At 44.0% G+C, this 20,024-nt stretch overlaps 1 protein-coding gene across 1 annotated transcript in view; it reads left to right on the top strand.

The window, feature by feature from the left end:
• Window positions 1-20,024, top strand: part of PTPRC (protein tyrosine phosphatase receptor type C) — a 50,854-nt gene that overhangs the window by 5,078 nt on the left and 25,752 nt on the right. The gene's annotated exons all lie outside the window — the stretch shown is intronic.

Below are 20,024 nucleotides of genomic sequence, written 5' to 3'. Positions count from 1 at the left end.
CTCATGCACCAGTTTGCAGCCTGGTCTTGCACAGAGGTGGGCAATGGGGAGCTGTTACTTCCTGAGCAAGAACAACCCAGATGAGACTGCTACTGCGCTGAACTTCAGCAAGTCCAAAACAGGACTGCCCAGTGAACTGTTTTTCAGAGTTTTGGTGGTAACATTTTTGAACTCAGGTCAACTGAAATGCAGAGCAAGCCAAGTCCATTTAAAATCTAGTGCAAGCATCATAAAAAGAAGCTTGGCCAATGCTGCTCCTGTCTGTTGTAAGCAGTGCCCAAGTTCCCCCTCTGCCTGGCCGGGTGTGTGAGTTCATGTGCGTGCACTTTGCACCTGCGTGTGCGAAGTCAGAGTTGAGGATCCTTGAGGCTCTGCAGTGCTTACGTGAAAGGACTTGACCTTGTTTGCAGTTTCCTTAGTGCTTCTGTGCTGAACTGTGCTGGCCCCGCAGAACTGAAAGGCTTTTCTACATCCTCTGCACCTGCAGTCTGGTGCTTTAATCTGGAGCACGAAACGTGCTTGAGATCGAAGGGGAAGACATGGAGCAGCAGTGAGAACAGGGCGCTCGTGCAGCTTGGTGACACGTCTGGTTTTGGTGTCCTGGCCTGCTGGCCACGTGCCTTGGAAAGAGGAGGTCCCAAGAGCTGTGCCACGCGCTGCCAGATTTGGAGCACTCAATACTTTGTGGAAGATTGTTTGGCTACGAGGATTTTGAGGTGATAACACAGAAAAGTTCTAATATGCAGCAAGACAGTATTTGTAGGGGCATACTGTCATGTGGAAAGCTGGTCTACAGGTGCAGTGTCCTAAGTCCTTTGGAAATCATAGAGGAGATGAGGATAAAAGGTCCAACAAAAATCTGACTTTTGGGAGTCGGGTTATTACGAGTGGTAACAAACAAGCCACAGCCATGTCTGTCTCGCTGCAATGGTTAATGCTGCTCTTGAGGGCCTGCTCAGTTAAACTGCAGTTTGGCACCATCCTGAATGAACCGAGAAGCATTGGGAGCAGCAGCTGGCTTTAGACTTTGTGCTGATATTGGGAAGAAAGCTCTTCACATGGTGGAAGTGCTCTTGCTTCAGAAATGGGTGGTACCTGAGTGTCACTTCAGTGGTGATGTCAGTGGAAAGTCTGCAAAGGGGGCAGAGCCTCGAGGCCGTCGGGACTCTCGCAAGATTTATTTGAGCCTTGTGGTTTTTCACTGTGGTTTGCTGAATTTTCCTTGCCTTTATATTAAAATAGGAAAATAAAAGTTTTTACTCATGATAAAGGGCTTCGCGTTGTTTAAAGTGCCATGTTCCTGTTTGCTCTCCTAGGAAAACTGTTTGTAGGAAATACCCCAGTTTTGACCAAACGCTCCATAAAACTTGGGAGCCACTTGTGCTTAGGCGGAGATGACAAGAGAGCTCCATGTGTTGGTCCCTGGCCCGGTGTGGAAAGTCTGGGTGTCCAGCACGACTTAGCCTCTCCTGAGAGCGTGAGTGCAGCGGTGAGCGCAGGGCGCCCGGGCGGGAGCCGCGTGTGTGTCCAGCCAAACACTGTTTTCCTTTTATAGTATTTCCTTTTCTGTGCACATCAGCTATTATGAAACTGCTACAGGGAAAAAGCTTATGCCTGCCCAAAGCTCCTCTCTCGCTATACAAAAATAATAATTTTAAAGAGTCAGGTTGTGTACAAAGGTATTGTCTTTATTTGCAGTAATTATTTGCTCCAGTTGTTTTATCTTTTCCTAAATGTATTGTATTCTCTCACCAGTGAGTGATGCAGTAAGCAAACAACAGAACGTGTACAGGATATTGCACGCAGGGACACGCTCTCTCCTTCCCTTGTAGGGAGGGCAAATAATCTCGTGCCTCTGATAATTTGTGTAACAGAAGCTCTGTCTACATGAAACTATGTAATGTAAATAGCATCTACCTATGAGAGGGACTGTATTCTATTCTGTTCAATTCAGAAACTTTTGCATTATGTTCAGCATTCTCATATCTGAGCCCTCATGAATAATAACAACAATAATAAATTAGTACTGACCTGTCATTGACCCAACAGATTTATTTAGATAGAAAAAAAATCAAGCTATACATTTTTTGTCTTAATAAATAAATAAATAGATAAATAGAGAAGTTGGGTTCAGGGTGCAAAGGATGGCATCACATTTCCTGGATATCAGATGGTGAGCAGAGGCAAGCTTTGGGAATTGCCTGCAATTAATTCAAGTGCCGCCTGGATCCTCATTACAGCATTGAATACTTTTCAATATTTATTGGACTCCACAGATACTTCTTTTTAAATAGCTTGTGATGAATTTGCTCCAAGTTCATTTACTTGTGAGGACCGTCAGGTTTTAGATGGCATCAAGTTTGAGTAGAAAAGGTTTTGCTTCAAAACGCTAAGAATTCGAAAGGCTGTGTTTGCTACTGAAATACTTATTGGAAGATATGGCTGTGAGTAAGAACTGGAATGAAGCTGATATGTAAGAACCATTTACAAATAGTGTCTCTGAATCTCATTTCTTTCTATCATGTAAGTTTGTCTTCATGTTGATGGGAAATATATACAGGTAGCAGGAAACAGGTATAACCCTACAGTCTTTTAAAAATTTGCTTAAAATTTTCAAATAGTCTTTGAAAAGAGTATTGCACTGATTGATAGAAGATATATCTTCTCATTGATAGGAAATGCATCTTCTAATTTATAGTTTATGTCAGACTTTTATTGTGTTATTGGATACAACTGGCTTTTCAGCGGATTTTTTTTGTAATTGCAAGCAACCAGCATCCAAGAAGCAGTTTTGATTAGCTGTGAAGCCAAATGAGAGGTGATCAGTGTTGTGGGACAGCCAAGTGATAGTAGAGCCATTGCTACCCTGTCTTAGAGGAGGAAGGAGGAGGAAACTATCTAAAGAGGTAGGCAGGATGCTGGGACTGAGATGGCAGTGGGAACAGAGCAGCTGGGCAAAGGAAGATCTGAAAAACGAAAAGAAAGCAAAGATCAGCTAGGAACAGACAGGTGATTTGTGGAGGGTTTGGTGGGAAAAGGTGAATCTGGCTGGAATCAGACGACTAATGAATTGGGGCTAACTAGATGAGAAAACAAGATGGTTTTGTTCCTTTGAAAACGGGATTCGGACAAAGACAGGGCAGAAAAGATCAAGTTTGGAACTAGAAGAGAGAAAAATTTTTCACCTCTGCATGATACTCCAAGACCTGAAATAGCAACCAAAGTCCCTGAGTTTTCTCTCTCCTCTGTTGTCAGCAAATACCTGCAAAATTCACTGATGGAAATCTGCTACCCCTGATCTAAGGCTGAAGATACCAATGCCGGTACCCCCTCGCCCCCAGAGGCAGATCTGAGCAATAGACAGACACTGCCAATCCAGCACCATGGTGCCCCTTTCAGAGAGTTTCTGATTTTTTTGAAGGTGGAGGATGTTTTTAAAAGCTAAGAAACCACACGTAAGAAGGGCATGAAGATTGCCAAGTTAAGCATTCACAGTGTGCAGGAAAGCAAGCTTGGCAGTACAGTTCTTACTGGCAGGTTAATGTATTGTGTTTCAACACAGGTTTCTTTCCTTAGCATGCAGCATGAAATTACAATCACTGTGTTATTTTATCCTGTTTTAAATGCAGAATTCCAGCTTATTTACAGAATACTATTCCAGGCTTTCTCTGCAGCTGCAAATGTTTCGTCCTAAGCTCTCTGATGATGGTGCTCATCTGTACCCAAGAGCCCCACACATACACAGTTTCCTATTTATAATGACAAAGTGATCCAAAGAGGGAATCAGGCTACCAATTCAGAAAGCCTCTTCTGAGGCCTAGCAAGCACTGGACACTTTAGAGGGCCTCTTACTTCAGTTAATTTGCAGTTTTGAAAGCTCGTGGTGTTTGCAAGTCAGACTAGTATCGCAACTCAGATTTCTGGAAAACTTGGTATAAGCAGCTTTCCTAGTAACATACAAGAATTCTGTGAGAAGAGCTGGAATATGATGAGTATGATCACGTTACCTAAACCAGCATTTTACTTCTTAGCCGTAAGATCTCTTTTCTTTTGTGGTGTTCTGACTAATGTCTCAGCTTCTGCAGATGATTAGATAAAAGCATCTTCACTGCAGATCCTGTGTAGTTCTCAGTTTGTCCATCTTGTGATGGGTAAAAAGAGCAGGATGCCACCACGGAATGGAAGATGTTATCTCAGGGAGTATTTGTTGGTATTAGGAAAGGAAAAGAGCTATGACACTGCTCTGTCAGTCTAATGGGTTTGCCAGAGTTTGCCAACTCTGGAATGATTGTCTTTGCTACCCCAAAAACGTCTTTGGGAGCAGCATTTGTGTATAGAATTATATTATAAAATATTAATCAAGTGTGAAAATCAGGGTATCTGTGACCTTTCTGAAGTGTCCTTCTCTGTTGAAGTTCTTCTGGTGATGTTATGAGCTTATGTTCTTCAAACATCTACTGATACAGTTTCTTGCACTGGTGTAATGCCAAGTCGGCTACGTTCTTGCACCCCAGACTGACTGTAACCCATTGACAGCCAGTTTCCTACTTGTCTTTGAGGATTAAGATGGATTATAGTATATTTGTGATGTACATAACTGACTTATGTCCTTGTTATGACTATGTTTGTATGGCTTTTAATTATCGATTATCAAAATACATGTTGGATTTATTGATACTATTTGGCAGAGGGTGTTTCAGGGTTGTTTCATGAGGTGCTCTTTCTTCCTACCAAAGAGTGGAACATTGTGGATTTTGCATTTAAAAATCAAATGAATACTGAATTTAGATGATTCATATAACAATCTGCACTAGGTTATCATGCCATCAGGAATGTGTTAGTTTGCTGGTTTTAGAATGAGTTAAGCTGTAGTTTGGATGAGGACAATGCAGTTGTCCTTCTATTGCTGAAGCATAAGATCTACATGGAAGTGGAAGGAAGCGTATAATATAATCAAATGATTCTCTTTAGTACTTGATTTGAGCTGCAGCCCTTATTTTTATATGTTTAATTAGCACTTAGACTTGAAAAGTCATTTGTTGGTAGGGAATCCAAGAGCAAAATAGTATACAGGAATATTTGATGTCTTAACTCCAGTATAAGAGGTGTTATGGGATTAAAAAAAAAGAATAATGAAGTGATTTGTTGACTATTTCAAGTCTTTCAATATTAAGAGGCATATTTTGTGTTAGGACTGTGAGTCTAAAATAAGCATTGAGTAACCAAAAGGAAGTACTTCAGTTCCTCTGGATCAGGCTAGGATCCCAGCAGGAGAACTTGTTTTGGCATGGTGGTTAGAAACACTGACAGAACTGGCCTTTCTCTGATGGATGCAGTGGACTCTTTCAGGATCACGTAGACTCCTCCATCTCTTACACACTTGAAAAAAATCGCCATTGAAATACTTACAATGATTGTGCTGATGTATTAATAACTTGAACTAATAATTGCGGTCTTGCTGCCAAAACAGTTCCCGTAAGCTGGTGGGATTTGTTCCCACCAAGGAGCGAGTGTGTACTGAATGCATGATCATCACTTTGCACGCGCTTGTGGAAAGGGTGAAGACCTAATGACTTATCTCCATCACTTCTTCAGGGCGGCCTTTCTGTCCGAAAGTGAAACAAGGTTGTTCTGGGACTGGAAGGACGGAGGAAGGTTGTTTTCAGTAGTTCTTGGTGTCCCTTGCTCCCAATATCCTCATCCTTTCTGGCAGTCTCCAGAACAAATCCAGAGCTATGTCACATTGGCTGGATAGGCTCTGTGAGCTGGGTGGCCGCCCCGTCACTGACTCCAGAGCCAGGGAATGGAAGGAACTGTGCAGTCTGCTGAGACTTGTTCTGAGCACGGCTATAGTCATGGAAAAAACGTCCTTCGTTTTCTCAGTGATTAGATCTGATTCGTTTTGAGGGACAAGCACTAACAAGTCTTGAACTGATTCATCAAGATAGGTAGCATCTTTGTCTCTAGATGAGTATGGAAAATTACCTGACCTTTGATGGATATTGTGATAAAGGCAGACACACGGGCCTCTGCTGAGTTTCCAGGAAGTGTAGGCAAAATAATACCATTCTTCCATTTATAACAAAGATTAAAAGCAATTCTTGAGGGAGGTGAGGTGGGGGCAGGAATTGTTGCTCAGAGAAGCCACTCGGACTGATAATGTCTGTGGAGACATCCTGGTGTCTATGCAGTAAGCAGTACTGTGCAGAATGAATGCAGGTGGCTGGAAGCAGGTATTACAGTTCAGTAATTGCAGTGGGGTGGGGGGAGAAGCAGTATCTAATCAAGAAAAATGATTTTCCCTTTTTTTTTTTTCCTCCAGTGAAGAAGGCATTTCATTCGCACCTTAATAATGGTTGCAGCTGCATTACCTTAAGGGTTATAGTCTCCCCTCAGCAAATTCTTTCTTTTGGACCAGCTTTGAAATTATGGTTGTGAGGACTTGGCCCAAGAGAAAACGGCTCATCTTCAAAATTAATTTGACTAGAGCTTTATCTATTTAGAGGCTGTGCCTTTGAGAGAGAGTGTGAGGAAACTTCAGTGAGATTTCTTGGGATAAAGATCAGATACCTCCATGTCAGGATAGGCAACAGAAATGAGGTAAAACACATGAAGCTTCATCCCATCCACATATGAGTGCAGGAACCACCCAGGGCTTCCAGACCCTTCATGGCACCGCCGTTCTTTCTAGAATGAGGCTTCCTGTGTGCAAGGAGAAATGCAGTATCTCCTCCTCAGTGCTGAAGGGTTTCTACTGATTTCTACATTCAGGAAGGTTTCCACGCGTTGGTGTATTTCATATATGGAGAAGTGGCCTTGAGTGGAACATAATCTCAGTGATTGTCATCTTAATCTTCTAAGCACATTTTACTTGATAAGTACATTTTATTTGATTTTATTTTGCTTCAGTACGTTTTATTTGATAAATATCTGGCTGCCTCACTTTGCTCAGAGCACTTCTGCTGAGTAAGAGAAAACAGAAGAGGGAAACTGCAGACATAGGAAGGCTGTTTTTTTAATTCAAGGTTTAAAGTTGTTTGTTTCTCAGTTGCTTCACTGAGTAAGATGGATTGAATTTGTAGCAAATTCAAAAAAATCATATTTAATGCTACAAAAGGGAGGACAGTGTAGCATTGATATTCTGGAGCGCAAGCAGGTTTAGAGATAACCACGAAGGGTTAATCAGAAGCAGGGAAATAATAATAATAATAATGCAGATAGCACCGTCCCCCTTGCAGCGGGGTCAACGCCTTTAGCAGCTGCACTCGCTGCATGGTCTGGGAGCACTGTGGCATTGCAGCACACAGATGCAAACCAGAATTAGCCCCATGGCAGCTGTAATGACAGGCAAATTTCACAAGGCAAATTTGTGTTAAAGATACTGCGCACCCCCCGTGGAGAAGAAATCCCACCCACAGACCAACAGAGTTGAGTTTTGTTGGTGGAACAGGCTCCTGGTCTCTGCGTTACGTCCCCGGGTATCAGATCTTGGAGTCCTGTCAATCTGTGCCCGCGCTAGCGCGTTCGCTGGCGGTGGAGGTTGCTGCAGGGGACGTGTGGTTGCAGTGCTGGGGCCGTCGCAGAGAGCAATGCGACGTCTCGCTGCAGGAAATGTGATCATTAGGGAAATGATCTGTCACGAAACTCGTTGTAATGCCACTTTGGAGAGCAAAAAGTGCTTCAAAGCTTCTAACTCAAAAACAAACTCAAACCCAAATCCCTGCGACTTCTTCTCATACTGAGAGGGGCGGTTTCACTCATAATGAAGAATGCGGGGAATGGCTGAAAGCGCCTCATGGAGTGTTTGAAGTGTTGAACATCGGTTTTCTTGTCCACAGATTTCATCTAGAAACTTTGCTGCACTTCTGCTAAAGAGGAAACCAGTGCAACTGCAAATAGATCTCGCTCTGGCTCTCCTCCGCGCGCTGCCTTTATGATGGGGTGCTCTCCACGTGCCTCTTGGTGGAGAATCCAAAGCACCTTTCTGAATTTCAGTTCTTTGGATGATTCTTTGCCCTAGGCTAAATAATTTTAGTGGTCATTGTTTACAGTCTTACCGGTGCATGTTTTACTGTTGTTTTTGATGGCTTTTGTTAACATAATAAACTGGTGAGCACCAGCTCAGATCATGCCTATTTTGCAGAGAAAGCCTTGCAAGGGAGAGAATTAAGGAAGCTGAAAAAATCCCCTAGAATTTCAGAATTAGGATGGGAGTTTTCTGCACACTGCAGATACAGAGAAGGAAGAAAGAGCTCAGACCTGATACTGTATGAGTTCTCCAAAACTGGGGGGATTCAGAGGATTCTCCTGAGACAAGGGTTCATGTTGTGAAAAATCTACTTCCTGCAATGTTTTTGGCTTACAAAGCCAGAGGCATTTCAGGGACACATCGAGGCTCATTGCACTAGCCTACTAAAACTGAATCAGAATATACAAAAAATGTGGACTAGAGTGAAAATCTGAATGATCTTGCTGTATTTATAAATATAATTTTAGTGTGTGTGTGTGTGTGTGTGTGTGTGTATATATCTATATTATATCTATATATATACACACACCCTTAATCCACAGCAGGACCAGGTATTTTCAGGTGACAGTTTCTGTTCAGCAGAATCTGTTTCAAAGGCTCAATATGATAACAGTGCAAGCTTAAATAAATACATATTATTTCCAGTTATATAAATCAGTCTACATAAGCTTTCTTTCTCCATCTTTTGGGGATTACTGAGTGCTGTGCCTTGCCGGTGTTCACCTCGCTAGTTTTTGCAGCCCTGTCCTTCCGCGCGTCCCGCATGAGCCACCGCTCCCTCCCTGCCTGCAGGTCCCGCTGTTGAGGCCTTCGGTGGGAAGGTGGTTACTAATTTCCCCCAGTGCAGCAAGGATGAAGTTTGTCACCACTGGAGGAAATCAGAGGCCTCTTTTCACACCGGGTCCAAACCTGTTGGGCCACTTAGATCTGATCTTTCCACTTTCTTGCTGTGTGAGCTATGCAAGAGCAGCTCTCTTGCAGCGAGCCATCCTTTTTCGTCTAAATACAATTATTTTCTGTCATGTTGCCACTGGACCCTCCTTTCTAGGGGAGATATTTTCCATTAAGAAAAGTACAGGGAAAAATATGCACATGTGGTACTGTGTTTTGTAGTGTGTTTTGGCTTTTCTCAGTTTTCATGTTGGTCTGAAAAATCCTCCTCCGCTTCAGGAATCTGTCCGGAGTGATGCTAACTGAAGATCATGTAAGATGCTGTAGATAAAATTCAAGATAATTATTAACCAATTATAGAAGAAGTTACTTCAGGAAGTAACAAAAGCCATAATACATTACTTCAATATATGAGAAAGTCTGTGAATAACTTGCTGGGCCTGCAATCAAACAGAAGACCAAAGACATTTTTATACAAAGCCTTCCTGCAGTACTCATTGGTTTTATGCAAAAAGTTTAGGCTAACTTGGTGTATGCAAATTCTTTAAGAAAAGAGTATGAAAAGAGTGAATAATGAAAATAATGAAAAAAATATCTGATTTATTCTGTTGGAATTTTGGCACATCTTTGATAACTTAAAGGATGTAAAGAGAACACCAAGAGTAAAAGCGTTCCTATAAGGAACACCTGAGTATTCACAAAGTAATCTTGTCCCGAAACAGTTGACCCACTCATAATGCTTTGCTTCAGAGATCCAGGGAACAGTAAAGTTGAGGAAAAGGTGTCTGTGCAGTGAGGCTTCTGTCAACGGTAATGGGTAACAGGCTGAAGATACCCGTGATGTGGGATGTGGATGAAGATATTGTCAATGTGTTCACTGACTGTTGACTAGATAAGGGAAAATACATATTTGTTTTCAAGTTATTCATGAGCTGCTTTATTTACTTTTCTGAGAAAGCTCATTTCAGTCAAATTACATCTGCATAGTGTTTCTGGAGAGGGAGTAAAAAGCATGCATTTAGTAAGTTTGAGTATGTGCTCGTGGGTTTGTTTTCCTGAGTGATTCCCACATCTCCGGTCGTCACAAGACGGCCCTTGGGCAGCCGTTCCCAGGTAGCTCCTTGTTCCTGCCGGCTGCTCGCGATAGAAATGCCGTGAAGGAGCCTGGTCATGGCCAGCAACGTTCCCTGAGCTACCCAGCAGGTAGGCCGGGGAGCAGGCGAGCCATCGTGGCCCGCTCCGTTCCTGGGGGTTCAATTCTGCCGAATTGTGTGTCTGGCAGCGACGTGGGCCGCGGGGCCGGTGCTGGGGCGCGCGGCTGCGGTCCGGCCTGTGCCGGGACGCGCTGGGGCAGCCGTGCCCAGGGCGCTCGCGCGGTGCAGCCGAGAGCTCGCCGGCTGCAACACAGGCGAGTGCTCTGCAAAATGCAGATAAAATGAAGGCGCCCACATCCTGTGGTGCTGTGCGCTTCTTGCAGGCTGCTGTTTACCAGGAAATGAAAAGAAGATCCATTAGTTCCAAAGTGTTAAAACACCCAAATCCTCCAAACGTTATTCTTGAATCCCTTTCTATGGTGTGAAGCTGGAAACAAGCTGTGTGGGCCAGACTTTCTTCTGACATCACTCAGCCTCTCTCTGGGGATGCCAGTGGGGGAGCAAAACGCAGGCCCAGCTGCTTGTCTGGTGGGTCAGGTTGCAAGTGAACCCACGATCGTCCTGGCATTCCTGCTTGGCGTAAACCTCTTTGTCCACCTATGATCACTGTTTGCTTTTAGTTCCCCTGTCTGTTCCCGTGCATGCTTAAAAGTAAAAGATGTATAGCCTTAAATTATTAAAAAATAATTTGTATGAAAATAAGTTGTTAAAGAATAATAGCTATGTTCTATTTCTGGAGTGCGTATTTCTGGAGTAACTCCCGAGTTGGAGTTACAGACTAGGTAGAAATGGGTGTTTTCTTTTTATTCCTGTGTCTGGCAGCAGCACAAGTAGAGATTTGAGATTTTATTTATCTCTATCAATAAATTGTTAAATAGGGTTATGCAGGTGAAACGTGGGAGAGCTCTCTATTCTATTGAAGTCAAACATTATTTCCCCAATTAAGTGAAATGTGGTCAAGGTTAGGAAGAAAGGCCATGCGCCACAAGCTTGGTGGGCAGACAGATATAATTACTTTCTCTATAGCGGACTGAGCCAGTGCCTCTGATTTTATCCCTTCAAAATTGGAATTTTTGATCAAGCTGGCAGAGAGCTGGTTGAGGCCCCACACAATATGCAACCCATAGAGTCATTCTGAAGCAACTGCAAGTTTATAATGAGACCCTTGTGTTAGAGCTACTTTCAAGAACTCAAATATTTCTCCTATCATTTCCTGGCGAGGTGGTGGGTTGCAGTATATTTTATTTACATTAGATGATAGCTCTAGGCCTCCCAAGTCTCTAAGCCAAGGCAATATATAAAGAGCAACCAAAACTTCAGGGTAACTAATAGGTAAACACCAAAACTGACCTCTTAATTTTATCCACTCTTGTCCAGAGGCAGAAGCTTCCCCAGGTGAAGGGAACCCTGCTGTAGTTAAGCCACTCAAATCTAGACTGAATTTGATCTACACTGAAGTGAGAGCCTGACCATGTGTTTGATTAACTGTAATGACTCATAGCCAAATAGGATGTGGCTACAGGATGTCTTGCAAGACAGAGATCCCTGAGCAAGCAGTAACAAGCAGGGGTTTTGCCACATTCGATAGTGGTGCATACCTGAAACGGGGATGGCAGCACAGTGGGCGAGATGCTGGGGACAACGATGCTATTTCAGGCATTTGGGAAATATGTAGAAGACCCGTTTTGGTTCCCATTCATCACCGAAGCAGATTCCTTGGGAGTAGGTGCCTGCCCCAGGTGTCAGCCAAACTGAAGGGGTGATTCGACTTTCGTCCATACCCTCTGATGTTCTTCCAGGTTATTAGCAACTCCTTCACTAACAGAGTTACATCTATGCCCTGGTTAGGGAGTCCCTTTCCCTGCACACTCTGTAGCTTCATTTTCTTGTGTGTTTGCTCATCTTTGTCATTCTTGAGGCTTTCTTTGGCCCTGTCAGCATAAAGAAACCTGATGGTTTCCAGTGTTATGCCCCACTGCATAATTTTGGATTGTTTACAGCAATACTGTTGCTCTGTCCTTAATTTCTTTGAGTCCTGATTATGTACATGTGCCTGAAAAATCATGCTTGATTTTTCAAACCCTTCTGGATGTGAAGCTCATTTTGGAAATCCAAACTGAGAAGCTGTCAGCAGGTAGAGCAGTCTCAGTAGATCTTGGAGAATGTAGTGCCTGCTCCACAAGAAAATGCTGGTGCTGGAAATTACAAATGTTTACTGTATTTGCAATGCTATAGCAGAAAGGTAGGAACTACTATACCAAGTCGGATACTCTACTCAGGATTATGGGTCTGCCTGTGACTGGTGACAGATGTCTCTCCCAGACGCTAACGTGTGCTCCTCATGCCACGCTACACGTTCTATAATGACCCGGACACGTTACAAATTCTGGTTTTCACGTATGGATGAAATCGCCTTGAAATGTTCAGTTTGCAGCATGCAGAGTTGCAAAACCCAGACAGTTTGTCCTGGAGTTTGGTTCTGGGTGCTGTAGATTAGGGCTATGATCATAGCCCATTGATTAGCCTGCCTGACTTTCCTTGGCTAAAAATGAATTGGAGGCTAATTTTGTTAGGTTACAGAGTCATAAATTCGTCACCATTTCAGCCACATTCTGGAGGAGTATAGGCCTTGAAAAGCCTCGCCTTACCCACAGTCACACATCTTGTGTCTTTCTGCCTCTGCTTTTCCCTCTGTTCTCACAGGTGGCATTGCCATCCTACTGCCAAGCTGGTTTGCACAGGTACAAATGGATCCTTTTTTACTGATCAGATAAACAGCTCTTCTGACCTTCTGCTTCTCAGCAGTTGTTCTTGCTGTTGTCCTGATAAGATGTGTAATGCCACAGTGTGCACAACTCTTCTGCTGGGGCATCAGAAATGTTTACAGGTCTGCTGAGTTTCCTGGCTTGTGCATTGCTGTGCCTGTATCAAGAGCTTAAAATTATTTGGAGCATGAAATTCGATGTTCTCTTAGCTTGGGCCTAAGGCTTTCTCTGGGTCACTATACTTCGAAAGGTCCATAAAATACTTTCCCTAAATAAATCATTGTCTAGTATTCTTTATCTGATATCTTTAATTTTTTTTCCCTGAATGGCTTGCTTAATATTTTTAGGTTACTAAATTCTAAATATTAAAAAAAAAAAAGCAAAGATGCATATATTTTTTGAAATACTCAAGAAACTAGCTGCATTCAGAAGAAGGTAGCATAGACTGTCTGTGATCTTGTTGCCATGAATTATTTAAAGCAGCACTGAGATTAGTCTCATTAAAATCCCAGGGAATGCGAGTTTTGGGATTCCCAGCCGCTTGGCTGGAATATGTGGTATCCTCGTCCCTGTGAGCATCCCTGGTGTCCCTCTGTCCTGAGCCTTTGTTTTCGTCTCCTGAAACGAGACCACACTTTGTCTTTCAGAAGGGAATGGCTTAAAGCAAATTGATGATAATACAGTAAAGAGCTCGGGTTTGCTTATGTTTCCCAGGTTGCTGGTTAAAGCAGGGACTCGTGTGCCAAGTGCCCTTGGCAGCTGGGGCTGCTGGCGCCGTCCGCAGCCAAACGCGGAGCTGCGGCCGGGGCGCTCCGGGCCCGGGTACCGCCCAGCCGCTGCGCCAGGTTCTGTCTGTTTCTCAGGACAGAAGGGGTTTCAGGTCAGAAACGGCAAGCATAGGAAGCTTTGGTGAATTTATAAGTGTTTTTTTCTGCTTTCCATTAAAAAAATAAAAGGATTCTGTATAATTTTACATAAGAAATAGATAAAGAGAGTAGGTATAGATACAATTTTAGTAGTCAAGCCATCTGAGAGATATTGGTATGTTTCAGTAAATATTTTTCTTCTCAAATAATTTTTGCCTGGGTAATCGTAGTAGGACCTGACCCTTACATGATGCTCAGTATCAGCATTTTGTGCGTATATTTTACCATGTTTAAGATTTTGCCCTAAATTCTGTTGGGTTGATTCAGTCATTGATCAATGGATGCTGTTCATCAGAATATTCTGTTAAGGTAACAAGTGTGATTCGGTGAGGTCCCGGCAGGGACGGGGCCATGGCGTGCGGTGCCACAGCATAGGATGCCTGCACGTGCTCTGTTAGCCTCCCAGGTGCTTTTCTGGGCAGTGTAGTAAGTCCCTTTCGAGGCAGAAGTTCAAAATGAAAGTTGAATATTTTAGCTGAGCGTTACTGGAGCTCTGCACGCTGCGTGCAGAGCTCGCTAAAAGCCAACAGAACTGCTTATAGCCCTGGCAACTAGATAAAATGCAGGAATCAAGAATTAATATATCTTTCTTTTAGAAGTTATATATTTTTTTTCTTTTGAAATGAGTAAAAATGAGGAAAAAGTGTTTTATCCTAAGGGCTAGCCATTTGTGATAGGCAAAAGATGGATTTACCAAGCACTTAGCTGTCATTTGGGAATACTGTTTGCAGCATACACTTTTTCTGGGAACTTGGGAACACCTGTCTTAAGTTAATTTTGTTGTTGTTGCTATCTTAATATTCCCTTTGTAATTCCCTTTCCTTTTCTCTGTCTCGTCTAAATGAAGCCTTTCCAGGCATAAATTGTCTTATACCGCATGTTTGCTTAGAACATGTGGGTCAATGCTTGTGACCAGCTTTGAGGCATGTTGTTATTTCCGTGGTATAGATGAAATTAAACTAGAAAGGGACAACCTCACCTTTGAAAATAGTCTGTCATCTAAAATTCTTTTCTGACTCTAGTTACAACAAGCATCCACGGTTTCCTATGAGAAGAAAAAAAAAATATATATATATATATAAAATATATAGAGAGAGAGATTAAAGGAAATGCTGTTGTCTCTCTTCACAGCCTATGTGTTTTCTTTCCATTTTTGATTGTGCTTTGATCCTTTTTGTAGAAAAGCTGAGTGTCTGCAAATCCAGGTGGTGGCAGCTGGAGACGTAACTGCGCAGAACACCTGAAAATCAGCTGCTTATCTCCCGGCAGCAGTTCATAGGCAGGGGTCGCTTCTTGAGAGCAATTTTCATTCCTTTTTTAATTGCTGGCTGCCTGTTTTTGCAGGTTATTGGTTATGGGGTTTGATTGCAGCCGCCTCTTTTTAAAGCTCCTGCTTCCGGGGATGGCTCTGGCTCTGCTCAGCAGCTCCCCGGAGCTCATAGAGGTGGCAAAGGCAAAAACACTGTGCAGGAATGGGGCGAAAAACGCCGTATCTGCCATCCCCTCCTTGGCGTGCGTGCCACCAGTGAGTCGTCCAAGGGGCAGCTCCTTTGGTTTCTCATGTTTTGAAGGTTTTAAGGACTGGCAACTGCACCCAGCACCTCACGGCCACTGTGGCAGGACCCGACACCCTTCCCTCTTGCAGACGGAGTTCCCAGCGAGGCGAACGCTCCCTGTATTCCCAGGGATCGCCGCCCCCACCGTGCCGTATTCACGGAGCAGCAGAGCTAAAAATAATTCCGCATGCAAATGTGGTGCAAAGGGGCTGAACAGGGAAACGTGGGGGCCGCGCGCGAGAGGCTGCGGTTAGCGCGAGGCCTGCGCCGGCCGGGAGCGCGGCGCCCTCCTCCTCCCGCCCCGCGCGGAAAGCAGAAGTGCGGAGCAGCGCGGCCGGGGCTGCCCGCGGGCTCCTGCAGCGCCCGCGGGGGCTTCTCAACCCGTGTCTGTCCACGGGTGGAAACGCCCTCCTGCTGCCTGGCACGTGGGCTGCTCGGCTCAAGTTTGTGAGAGAAAAACGTTTACGACACTCGCTGCCTCTAGTCGGCCTGCTACTCCAAGCGTGTGGTGGTGAGAAGGTCTAGACGTCATTAGTAACAAACATGGTTTCCATTAAAATTAGTGTTTCTTGAGGCCTTTTTTCCTATAGACGGTTTTATTTTTCTGTATGAAAAGTAAAATCTTGCATTTACGTTTTTACCTGCTTTTTAAATGGCGTCAAATGTTTCACTTCATTTCAGGTTAGCTGAACTATATCTGGTTTCAGTATTTTTCATCTTCTTTCCTCAAGACAGGCTTCGTATGGTAGTGTGTAGCATTTAGGCTTGGTACTAACCAAGATCTGTTGATGACTGTTGGCAGGCAGCTATGGATGCTTGTTCTTCCCCCTGTCCTGGTGGACCTGTGACATGGAGCTTCTCCTTGGAAGGGCCAGCTGGGGTTTCTTCTTCATTCCACCTCTCTCATGACTTTTGCCCTGGTACTTGATTTCTGGCCAGTTTGAATTCATCACCTTCTCCAGCCCTGTAGCTGTGGTTTAGCACTTCTAATAGTCTCTGGATCTTCAGATGTATTTAGATGTATAGCCCAAATCTTAAAAAGCCTTTTATATGCAGAATAGACTAGACAGGAATGTTTACAGAAAATGGAGTAATTCTCAAAATATAGTCACGTGGTTCCTTAAAGTAGTCACTTGTGTGAGTCTTCCAAAGCTTTTTTTTTTTTTTTAAGGGCTATCTGAAATATCTGATTTACCTGAGAAGTTTCTACATGTTAAACTCAAATGAGTTTTTTTTTTTTTCATCTTGAGCATGCAAAATTTCACTTTTTTTTTTCTGTGAACTTTATATGGCCTCTGTCAAACAATTAAAAAAACCCCAGCCTTTTCCCCCTAAAAGCAGTTAAGGATAGAAGAATAAAGTGTAATTCTGCAGCCTGCTTATGAAAGCACTTTAGCACACATGATCCTACCTATAAAATTTGAGGGTCCCTCTGTGGTATGGAGTTACTCAGATATTTAAGTGTTTGCAAGACTATTTATAGGTCTGCCCCGTCTTATTCGTAGAGTCGCCACGGATCCCTTTATTCTGTGTTTGCAGCCGGAGGAGGCAGCAGCGTCTCCGGCCCCCATGCTCAATGATTTAAGGTCTCTGTACCCTGTTCTGGCAGTGCCAGGGAGCCTTAAAGCAGGTGTGAATTACATCCTATCTCACTCGAAGTTTAAAAAGAAGCCAAAGCAGGGCGGCTGGCAGCGTTTTGCAAGGCTCCTTGCCTTGCTCCCCCTTCGCCTCCCGCCAGGAGCTGCTCTTTCTTCGCGTCGCAGTTCAGCGCTGGCTTGCTCGGAGCTGAGGAACGTCTGCGCCGCCCGCGCCGAGACCCCTCTCCGTGCCGGGCTGCCCCGCGGCGCAGACCACATCCTGTTGCTGCCGGTGCAGATGTGAAGAGCTCTGTGCAGGAGGAGGACGGAGCGGGGAGCCAGCCCGCTCTGAGCTCCTGCTCCCGCGGGCATTGAGGTGGGGAGGTCGGGGAGCCGCCGCCAGGCGTTTTTCCTGGTGGAAAGTCCAGCTGCTGCTTTACCTACCTTGCAAACTGCGCGGCAGAATGGAGTGGTGTGTGCATTACCTTAATAATGTGTTTTTGCCTGTGAAAGCATGGTGATACTTGACTCCCACTGCAGCTTCTCCAGCCTCTCTGTGTTATTGATTGGCGTTTCCTCTGATAACACCTAGCACAGGAAGCGCGTGTTGGCGCTTCCTTCTGCTCGAGGAGATCAAACTTGCTTCAAACACAGCATCTTCTAAAATATGCTAGGTCTGGATTGTCTTCTCTTGAGTCACTTGCTCCTGTCACTTGGCAGGATTTTTTAACCTAGGTTTTTTCTCCATTCTGCCTTTCCTGAGTGGCCACAGTGTACAGCGGGTTTCCACAAGCGTGTGACGACCATCCACTGCAGCAGGTGTGAAGCCACCTGCTCCTCTGCCCCTGCGTGTGACCAGCACAGCCTGCACTTCTTGGGTTAGACACACTTGGCGCTTTTCAGCCTGGTTCTTCCCCTTGCTCTTCCTGTTTAGCAGCTAGAGATTTCTTCAAAGTGCAGGACTCCTGTATTTCGCTCTCAGGGCTTGCATGGAGGCTCCAAGAGGAAGGATGGTCAGCTCAGCTGGTGGAGGTGCCTGCCTTGAGAACTTGCCTCCCCCTCGAAACCCTTCCCTTTCAGGTGGCAGCTGCACTCGGTCTGCCAACTGGTAGCCAGACACTAAAGGGAACTAAAGCAGCTAGCCAAGCTTCCCATCTGGTGGCTGGATGCGCACTCGGTGTCTTTTTGCAGGACACCAGCACAGGGCCAGAGCTGCCTAGACATCCATTATGGATAGGACATGCGTCTTCCTGGCAAGTCAGCAGGAGCTAGTCGCTGGGCCAGATGAAGGGAAAAGGGAAGGAAGCCCGTGTACACCCTTGATAACTTCTTATATACTTAATTCTCCCACTTGAATTATCTTTATATTATCTTAAAAATGATTTAAGGCTGGCTACAGTTTAAGATTTGAGCAAAGATTTTGGATAATTCCTGTTTAAACCCAGGGTCAGGTGGTCGTAGCTCGCAGCGTGTTGTTTGGGGTTGGACATTCTTGCTGAACTTTGAAGATGTTCTGAGATTTCAACCCTCAAGTTTCCAGCCATGTGTTTTAGAATATAAGCATGATTAGAGTTGTGACTTCGAGGTTAGCTTTGCAATTTCTCAGAGGAATTGGATGCAAGTGGGATATTTTGGGAAAATTAAATTCATTGTAACTGCCTCCTGACACTGGAGTAGCACAGTCTGATGTAGAGCCTGGTGGAGGTGGTATCCTCCTTTCTTTTTTTTCCTCATTTTTTCTACTATTTCTCAGTAAGATAATAAGGGGAGAATTATCTGCTTCACTGTCTGAGAAGGCTTGGGGATTTTTTTGGTGTTCTGGTGCCACCTACTGAATTTTTATTGACTGCATCCTCTTCTATTGCTATAATAAATTCTATAATAAAATCCAATCAGGTAAGGACAGGAGACGTACAAAATGTTCAGAGTGATGCAAAACTGCCATGGATGTCTGCTTCTTTGGAGCAAATAAGGGGGGATCTGGGAGTCTACCAGTTTTCACTTGTTTGTGGCTTTTCCCCAAACTAGCTGATTTCCAGGCCTCACTTGCAACCTCAACGCTTCTGTGGTTGTGTGTAATATTCATTATCTGTCATTGTAAGCAAATCATAAATCGTACATGATATTGCTAATTGTATTTGATTTCTAAATGTTTCCCTAACCCCTGAAGCTTTGCTTAAGACTTTTTCTGAAACATCTTTTATTCTATTCTTAGAAGCTGTCATTGAAGTGAAAGTTAGTTTATGTAGGTGCTCATATAAAGTTAGTTTTAGGCTTGAGACTAAGGTGTGCTTAATGTACTGAACCAAAATAAGATTTGGGAAGGGGGAAAAATGATGAAGTTTAGGTAAACCAGTTGAAGAAAGAGGAATAATAAATGGAACTTAGAGTGACCAGCTGTCATCTTTCAAACACTGAATTTCAAAAGTATGAAGATACATTGATAGCACCTTGTTTGTGACAAATAGGAAAATTCATGTTATCTCCTACAAGGTTTTCAGGCTTCATTTCATGTAATTACTGTTAACAAAGTTACCAGTCCTTACCTGGGATTTCTGAGGCTGAAGATAATTTGATAGTTCAAAATATCACCTGCTCTGTGCCAAAAGATAAGTCATGTAAGCGCTGTGGCCACTGGTTGTGGGGTTTTATGGCTGGTGCAGGTTTTCTTCAGACTGAGGATGCAGAATCTGTGGTAGCTGCTGAGCAGTCAACGCGTGTGTTACTGCTTGTCAGCTTGGTAGGAGAGGGTCTTCGTAATCTGGGGAGATGTGCTGATATTGGCTTCTGTGTCACGGATGGGGCACAAGGTCTTGGCCCTGGCTTGCCAACAGGACAACCAGACGTGTAGTTCGTCATTTAAGTTAAATGTGCCTTTAAAAGTTGAAGGTCTCTCTTCAAAAGAGTAGGGTTACAACATGTAACTCTATGAATACCATGTATTGAAGGCTGCAGTAAAAGAGAAATAATAAACAATGTAGACAGCTGAAGACAGACAGACACACACACAAAACCCAGGAAGAAAGAGAGTGGGAAAATGGAGCAGAAGTAGTAGAAAAAGGGGAAGAAAGGAAAAGCAGAATAGTGGATGGTGAGGCCGGTTGCAGCGAGGAGCTTGTGTAGGAG

This window comes from Tinamus guttatus, unplaced genomic scaffold, assembly GCF_059628265.1.
Source record: "Tinamus guttatus ecotype Peru unplaced genomic scaffold, ASM5962826v1 Tinamus_guttatus_pri_ptg000211l, whole genome shotgun sequence".
In the NCBI taxonomy this organism is placed as follows: Eukaryota; Metazoa; Chordata; class Aves; order Tinamiformes; family Tinamidae; genus Tinamus; species Tinamus guttatus.
This window is presented reverse-complemented; position numbering and strand designations above follow the sequence as displayed.